Below are 9,271 nucleotides of genomic sequence, written 5' to 3'. Positions count from 1 at the left end.
AATTTAATAAACATATCTGTCATTTAAACAAGAGACTCTGATTGAATTAAATGTGGTATATCTCAATGGACTCTTTAAATTGAACTTCAGTGATTTCCTCATTTGTACAAGAACATAAAAATCCAAGGTCTTGCAACATGATAAACTGTCTAGAAACTCATCTTACTAAGAATGATGAGAAAGGCCCGGAAAAGGTTGTCCTGTGATGCCTGAAACACGTTCACAGCTGATTCAGGCCAGAACAGAGGTCATTAAGAACTCTGCAGGATAGCCATCAGCTGTTAACAGTTTCCATTTCCGGGTGTGTACGTCAGCCTTGTTGGGACCATCTTTTCTTCATCTTTATTTTTTATGTTAAGGTGATCATCAACTTTATATAAGCACACACAGAAAACTGTTCATTATTAGAACACTCATTATGGTTATGCCAATCCCTGAAGACACATAGCACTATCTTAATAATTTCACTGAGATATTTCCAATATAAATTGTAAAGGAGATAATTATTTTTTTCTACACAAGAAAACTATTTAATTCTACACAATTATTTTTTTCTAATCATGTATTCTGAGGGAAGTGTCCTTCTTCATTTGGTTGTGCCATAGACTTTGCAAGATTACAGTCTCTCCATTGTAATTAATTGGAACTTCTCCACAACAGTGATGTGAATTATCTTAGAACAACAAATCCTTAAAGGGTGTCACTGGATACTAAGTTATCTTGCACTTAATTAGGTCTCCTAATAAGTAAGACGTGCTAGTTTATCTAACCAGAGAATTAATATGACTCGGGCTAAACTTGATAAAAAATTAGCATATTAGCACCCCTTAGTATCATAAACAGTATGTAGGCTCTTTATACATGAACTATACCTCAATTTTAAAAATGTAAACAAAACAGTATGTAGGTTCTTGTGAATTTTCTTAAGAGATGATTAAAGTCCCTTTACTCACCTGCTTCCTAACAACGACCCTGGACATTTCAGCGTAGGTCTTGAGGTACATATTCTTTTTGGTCTCCTTGAGCCTGGCGGGCTATAGTCCATGGGGTCACAAAGAGTCAGACATGACTGTCTGAGCAATTCAAAAACAGAAAATAGAATAGGACATTTATTTTATATTTTGGCTGCACAGTGTGGCTTGTGGGATTTTAATTCCCTGATCAGGGATTGAAGCCAGGCCCATGACACTGAAAACGTGAATCCTAACCACTGATGGCCAGGAAATTTGTTTAAATCTGTGGTCTAACAACACCAATGTTCAAGTAATGAAATGGAGAATATCCATTTATATGCCAACTCACACTTCCTTCTCAACAAGGAAAATGTACTTGTTTAAAAAGGAACGTACTAGTTTATTATTTGTGTTAATAATGTAAACAGTCGGATGTGACTGAGTATCTTTTCAAGAGCTGCACTAGAGATGGAGGAGAAAGGGAGAACAGAGGATGAGATTGTTGGATGGCATCACCTGCTTGATGGACATGAATTTGAGCAAGCTCCAGGAGTTGGTGATGGACAGAGAAGCCTAGCATGCTGTAGTCCATGGGGTCAAAAAGAGTCGGACACGACTGAGCGAATGAACTGAACTGAACTGAACTGAGGGATGGAATTCTATAGCTTTAGAATCTCAAACATCTGAACTGACCCTGTACTGAAAAGCAGGGAAGTAAACATTGCTGGCAGAAAATATTCCACCTTCTCTCCTGTGGCTTTAATAACCTTGAAAAGGAAACTGGTGCCCACCGAAACTACCGATTTATACTAAAGGAGCATAGGTGCCTTGCGCCTTCTCCCTCAGAGAAAAATTTCTCAATAAATGCTTCGATTCCCTCGCAACTCGGATGGGACTTTTTCTCCAGCATGTTTCTTCCTATGTCTGAAAAGATTCGAGCTCTGACTAAAGGATTTCCACATTCATGACATTTGAAGGGTTTCTCCCCAGTATGGATTCTTTGATGCTGAATCAGGACTGTATTTTGGTTGAAAGACTCTGCACACACTTCACGTGTATAATGTTAAGGACTGAGCTCTGACTAACGGCTTTCCCACATTCATGACATTTAAAGGGCTTTTCCCCAGCATGGGTTTTTCGATGCTGAATCAGGACTGTACTTCAGCTGAAAGATGTTGCACACACCTCACATGTATAAGGTTTCTCTCCACTGTAGATTCTCTGATGGAGATTAAGGGCTGAGCGCTGACTAAAGACTTTGCCACATTCCTCACATTTTAGTGTTGTTTTTTTCAAGGACAGTTTCCCTGTCTTCTTTCAAACTTTCTGTCTTGTTCACATGTTCTTCTAAATGTGAAACTCTGAGGAGCATTCACTTGAAGAGTGTTAGAAACTTTGTAATGCAGTTCTTTGCCTGAATAAGTCTTTCGTCTTAAAGCAGATTTCACATTTTTAGTTCTGGTGTCTCTATCTGAAACAGTACACAGAAAAGAAAATGTAATCATTTTTCGTTCAGTGGGAAGGAAAAGGAAATAGAATGATCTGAATGGAGCATAGATTATTTTTGAGAGAGCATGTTTGCAATATAACATCAATGTAGAGCATGATGCTATGCATGCATGCTCAGTCATATCTGACTCTTTGTGACCCCAAGGACTGCAGCCCACCAGGCTCCTCTCTCCATGGGATTTCCCAGGCAAGGCTACTGGAGTGGGTAGCCATTTCCTTCTCCAGGGGATCTTGCCGGCCCAGGGATGGAACCCCCGTCTCTTAGATCTCCTGCATTGGCAGGCAGACTCTTTACTGCGCAGCCACCTGAGATTTTAGAGGATGGAGAAGGTAAGGCAGAAAACACTGAGAAGATCACAAGGCAAAAGAGGGTTACATACTGATGAGGCAGTCAGTGATGAAGATGAAAAGCTCTGTGCAAAAGGTAGAATGGTGACTGGGGGAAAAAAGATACTTTAGACTGAGGACAGTGTGGAAGAAAAGAGAGGCCTAAAAGACAAGAAATTATGGGAACAGAGGAGCAACTGAAGGAGAGGAATTCAATATGGTGGTAGCAATAAGCAAGATTTAGTACGAGTATCACTAAACAGAAGTTAGAATGATAAATTAACCACATGATGGGGCCTCGAGCCCCCTCGCCATTTCACCTGAAGGAGCAGAGCTTCTTCAACGCCCACCGCAGCTGCTTTTCTGCGAGCTTGGGTTGGTGACATGGTATCTCCTGAGGGATTTCACAAGTTGGTAGTTTCTTTGCATGTCCTCATTTTGTCCAAAAAAGACCTAGAAACAGTTTGGTATTACTGAGGCTGAAGAAGGGAATCTGGCTGGGACTTGAGGATAAAATAACAGAAGAAACTATCTTGGGACACCGGAAAGGGGAAGGAAAAAAGCAGAGGCACTTCCTGATTTCGGGCACAGCCGGGAGTCCATTCGCCACACTCTACACCGGGTTGTGCCGAGTGGAGTACGGTCTGGGAGCTCGCTCTCAGAGATGCGCCTCGCCCCGCCCTCCCACAGCCTCCTTCTCACGTGTTCAGCCTCCCCATCGAGCTCCTTCTTCAGCTCCTCGAGCATCTCCACAGCATCCTCTCTGCTCTCTGCGCGTTACTCACGGCCTGCAGCTCCTCAGGCAGGATGGCCAGGAACTGTTCCAGCACCAGCAGCTCCAGGATCCGCTACTTGCTGCGCACCTCGGGCCTCAGCCACTGACAGCAAAGCTCGCGGAGCCGGCTCAGGGCCCGGAGAAGCTGCTCCAGGGGCGGCCGGAGGCCATATTTCAGGCCTGCCTTCATTAACACAAGGCAGTCAGGGTCCCCTGAAGTTTGTGCAAGGAGTTTTGACGACTCTCAATTTTGCAGACATCTGGACTGGGAATAGTTTGGGACCGCTAGGCTTTAATCTTCAAGGAGGTAAAACTCTCCTTACGGACACTCCGTCAATATGATTCAAGAAACAAGTGGAAACAAGATAAATGCCTTTCAGAACATCACAGCTAAGATTAAAAACGTTAAGATTGTACCAAAAGTATCCTTAATCTTAACAGAAGCCACGCGTTCAAAGAATACTTCCTTCTTTAAGAGAATCAAAGGGCTCAGAGGCATTCACTTTCATGAATACTTTGCAATTTATTCTGAAAATCATACCCAGGAGGCTGACAACATATTACAATAAGAGATCAGTCAGGGTTGCAAAGGAACTCCTGGAGAAGAGAAATAAGGAAAGCCTGAGGTAATTTATGACTCTGGGACAGGCTCAAAGGGCCAAATAATTATTTTTAGCCTGCTAAAGGAAGAGACTCATGAGATTACTTTGCATGGATTTTTTTTTTTTTGATGTTACTAACTTTTAAAACAATATTACTTTGGCATTAAAGGAATCATTCAGAGGAAAAAAGCATATTCCTCCATCTTAATGTATTTTCATGTTCATGTGTACTGCTCATCTGTAATATGTCTTATTTACTTAATCTCTTTATTATAGATTATTCTAATTTTTACTATTATAAACAATGCTGGGAAGCACATTTTCAGAAAAATAGCCTATTTTCCAAAAACATGCTAATTTTCAAATTATTTCCTTCAAAGATGTCCCAAGGACTTGACTTATTGGGGTCAAAGGAAGAGTGCAAAATATCTCACAATTTTTTATCAAATAAATTATAGAAAACAATGCATCAAATCACAAGGTTGCTGGCAACATAGTGATGTATGCAGAGCAACAATTGCTCCAAGTATCACTAGCCTGTTAGCAGGAAGAGGGTGGGGAGACACTTTCCTTAGTAGTATTTTAGTCTATGTATCACTAGTAACTGACGACTAATTAGAAATGTTATATGTGCCCCTATTTTTTCTCTTTACCATTTTTCCCCCACTTCACCGAAAACTCTTCTAAGCACTCAAGATATGGCAGTCACCTGAACAAAGCCTGTGGTATGGCTACCTAAAGCTTATACTCTAGCAGGAGAGAGACAAGGAGGTTACCAAATAAATAATACAACCTTACACAGTGAAATGCCCCACCCCAAAGGGTAACAATGACAGAGAATTTACTAGGTGCCAAGCACTCTTCTAATAAATCTTAACAAATACCAATTCATTAAAATTCCCAGTGACTCAGTGGTAAAGAATCCCCCTACCAATGCAGGAGACCTGGGTTCCATCCCTCCGTTGGGAAGATCTCCTGGAGAAGGAAATGCCAACCCATTCCAGTATTCTGGCCGGGAAAATCCCATGGACAGGGGAGCCCGGCGGGCTACAATTCTTGGGATCGCAAAAGAGTCGGAAATCACTTAGCAACTAAACAACTACAGTATTTAAATCCCCACAGAAGCCCCGTAAGGTTCCAAGTGGTAGATGAGGAACCTGCCAGAGCAAGCTCAGGTAGGTAACAGAGACGGAAGCAAAGGAGCAAGGCTGGGGGCTGAGTTCAGGCGATCCACACTCTGTGCCGTGCTGCGGGGTCCAGAGCCGGTGGCCAGGGTCCCGGCGAAGAGAAGGAGCGGCAGACTCGATGATACGAGGCCGGAACAGAACTGGGTCGAGACCTGAGCGACAAGAGGCGTTAGAGGCCACGTGTCAGGCGCCATCTAGGGGAAGGCCCTAAGCTTAAAGCATCCTCTGGAAGTCGAAGGCTTGGCCACTGGGACGCACCCTGCGTCTCCTGCACTAGGAGCCGAATCTGTGCCAGATGCGCAGTTGCTCTCAGTTCCACCCGGGAAACCAAACCCTCAGCACCGCGCAAGGGTCCCCAGTGAACCCGGTGAAGCAGTCTTTTGGGCCTAGAAAAGAAAACAACAGTTTCAAAGGCCCTTGCTGAATCATCTAACTTCGGAGAAAACAAAACAGAACTTTAGGTCCCGCCCTGATGCTCCAGGCCAGTTGCATCTATCTGGGACTTATCACCCCCTGTCCGGAAACCTTCCACCCCCTACACCTGCCCAGAAGACTTATCACCCCCTGCCCAACTACAAATGCCATCTCAACTAAAGTCTACCCCAAACATCCCGCCTGATTAACGTTTCCCTTACCGCTTACACAAACCTCCCTACAAATATGGAGCCTCCCTGATCCCTCTCTGCGCTCAGCCTGTTCGTTAGGCCGACTGTCGCCCCTCCTTGCCTCAATAAAGGTAACCTACTTCTGTTGAGGTTGTCTTTCCTTTTCCTGCCTCGGCCTGAACTATACCTTACACCCGGTCCCTGGAGGGCAGGCTGCGCCCAAAGCCCCAGATCCGGGGGTCTTTTTCAAAGGGACCGACTCTCTCTTGGAAACAGCTCCTCTAATGAACGGGCTCCCTACGTCCCCGGACACCTTCCTCCCCTGTCCCGGATGGGGACTGTCTCGGTGAGGTCACAAGAGGGGGATTCAGGGGAAAGGGGTGCGCAGGAAGGCGGGTAAGCGGGCGGTGGGTAATGATAAAGAGCCTAAGCTACTCCATCTTGTAAAAGAGCTCCATTTTGCAAAGGTACCGGGCAAACAGACTTAGACTTTGGATATTGCCTAAACTTGCCCCACTGTGCGCGAGCCAATCAGCCCTTAGGTTAAACCTCCTGACTTTAAGTTCAAGAATTTGTGATTTACCTTGGAAGTAATGATTTACTTTTGTGATTTACCTTGGAAGTAATGAGTTACATTGTGATTACCTTGGAAGTAATGAGTTACTTTTGTGATTTACCTTGGAAGTAATGATTTACCTTGGAAGTAAAAAGAAAACAATTAGAAATCTACACACAACCCTATAGAAGAGGGTAACCAAACAGTAGTCCTTCAGCCTGAACACCCCCTTTGTTACCCTTTCACCTGAATATTCCCTATATAAGCAGTGTAACCCAAAATTCGGGGCTCCTCTCCTTAGCTGCTGCATCGGTAACGGTGGGAGCCCCAGCTGGAGCTTGGTAATAAAAACTCTCTTGCTTTTGCATTGGATACCGGCTCCCTGGTGGTCACTGGGAGATTTCGCGACTTGGGTATAACAATGAGAGGAGGTCTAGCTTTGGGGTCGGGGATCGGGCGCCCCAGGGTGCCGGGGGAGGACAAGCAGAGGGGGAGCGCGGACGCGGGGTGAGAGGCCCAGAGGAGCGGGGACGCGGTGTGGGCCCCGGGGAAGCGAGCGCGGCGTGAAGGAGTAGCCGGGGACACTGGGCTGTGAAGGGTATGAAGAGGAAGTGACCGGTTAGAGCGGGTGGGAGGGGTGGAGGGGGGCTGTCTGGAGGTGGCGCCAAGGCCCGCGGGCGACCTTTCTCCGCCCCCTGGGTGATGGTCGCTTCTCGGTCGCTTCTCCTCGAAACCTCGAAGCGCGAAGAGACCTCAACTCTAACCTCCGGCCTGGGAAAGACTGCCCTGCGTTTTGGGGGAGAAGCCGGGGAAGCGCCTGACTGGTTGCTTCCGGTCCCGGGGTGGACATGGGGTGGAGCTCGGGATGCGGAGTGGTTGCCATGGAGACAAGCGAAGGCCCCCGCCTCCGGCAGCCAGAGAGGGAAGAGCAAAACTCCCAGCTGGTGGGAACCCAGCTGCTCAGGACTCCCGTTCAAAGAAGCCAGCATTATTACTTCTTAGAGTACTTTTACTTACATCATTTCCTTTGCTCTTCAATAACCCAGTAGGGTTATTCCCATTTTATAATTTCTGCGAGTTGGCCAAGGTCACGGAGGAGACTCCTGTGCGTTCCTCCGCTACGCACAACTTTCTGTAACACCATCTGTGCGGCTGAGGTTGGCTGCGCTCTAAATATCCTGGTGCGTTCGTGCTAAGTCGCTTCAGTCGTGTCCCACTCTTTGCGATCCTATGGACTATAGCCCCAGGGTCCTCTGTCCACGCAATTCTCCAGTCAAGAATACTGGATTGGGTTGCCATGCCCTTCTCCGAAGCATCCTGGTAAGGAATCGGTTTGATTGACAACCCCCCACCCCCGCTTCAACCTAGGCTTTTGTTTGCAGAGAAGAACCCATTCTGACTCCCTGTTGGAATTGTTTGACTCGCTTTTCCTTGCAATTGTTATTATAATCATACATAATGGCCTGCCTCAGAGAATATAGGCCCTCAGCCTGACTGTTAAACTAAAGGGCCTTTGTTCAGATTCCTGTCCATTTGTAGGTGGTAGGAAGGAAGAAATTAACACATGCCCTGCCTGACACTTGCCCTTCTAGGAAATATTTGCAAGACTAATGGCCTTTTCACTTCTTTTCCTCACGTCTCCCAATCTCGGATCTATAAAAGAAACTGACATCCAGCCCTCAACAAGATGGTTGTTTTGAGACATTGGGTCAGCTGACTCTTGGAATAAAGTCGTATTCCCTGCCTCACCTGGTAGCACTTTGACAAGAGAACCCAATGGCCTTTGAAAAGGTGAGAACCATGCAGGCACATACATATTTTGGCATCAATATATATGTATATATTTCCTCAGATAATCTTGAGTAAATTTAAAAATGAATTTCAGGCTAAATGAGCCTTGTAAGGCGATAGTCCCAGATATTGTCTCACTCTTCCACCCACTTGCTGTAGGGACTCTTGGAAGTATACTTGTAGAAGGAAGTGGGGAATTAGAGAGAGGGCAGCAATGCTTGAAAATAAATGACAAAAACCTTTTGATATGAGGAAAACAGCAATTACAATAAACAAACCTGAGAGTTCTCCAGCAGTCCTGTGGCTGGGACTCTGGGCTTTCACTGCCGAGGGCCTGGGTTCAATCCCTGGTCAGGGAACTAAGATCCACGAGTGGCATTGGTGCTGCCAATAAAAAGAAAATAGAAAGGTATGTTAGTGCTGGAGTTTGAACAAAAGGCTGGTTTACTCAGTCTATACCAAATCTAGGGGGTTTAGGGAGAAATGTCCCTTTTTTTCCTTTGCTGCTCCATGGGGCTTGCAGGATCTTAGTGCCCTGACCAAGGATCAAAGCTAGGCCCTTGGCAGTGAGAGCACAGAGTCCTAACCACTGGACCGCCAAGGAATTTCTGAAACTTACATTTTAATTAACCTACTGTGATACTAAATTTGAAGAATTATGTTTTGGAAGAAATTCCTGCGTCTCCAGGGCTATTTCAGGGGATAAGATTTTTGCTGAGATAACTGCTAACAAATAGAAAGACAACCCAAAAGTGTACAAGGGGATGTATTTATCGTGGTGGAAGGTAGGTTAAATAACTCAAGGCAATGAAGACTCTGAATCAATTCCTCGAGGGCAGTGCTTGGCAATAGTGTGAAGTCATAGAAGGTGGTTTAAGGAGAAAATGAACAGCAGTCAAAAGCTGCAAGGAGAATAAGAAACTGTGAAAAACCATATGATTTGGCAGGAAGTCAGCTGTGAGTTCA

The 9,271-nt window shown here is 45.3% G+C and overlaps 1 pseudogene; it reads right to left on the bottom strand.

The window, feature by feature from the left end:
* Positions 1 to 1,810: 1,810 nt before the first annotated feature.
* On the bottom strand, positions 1,811 to 3,754 carry LOC138428096 (zinc finger protein 396-like; annotated as a pseudogene).
* Positions 3,755 to 9,271: the final 5,517 nt, after the last annotated feature.

The sequence above is a fragment of the Ovis canadensis genome, chromosome 23 (genome assembly GCF_042477335.2).
Source record: "Ovis canadensis isolate MfBH-ARS-UI-01 breed Bighorn chromosome 23, ARS-UI_OviCan_v2, whole genome shotgun sequence".
NCBI classification, from domain to species: Eukaryota; Metazoa; Chordata; class Mammalia; order Artiodactyla; family Bovidae; genus Ovis; species Ovis canadensis.
This window is presented reverse-complemented; position numbering and strand designations above follow the sequence as displayed.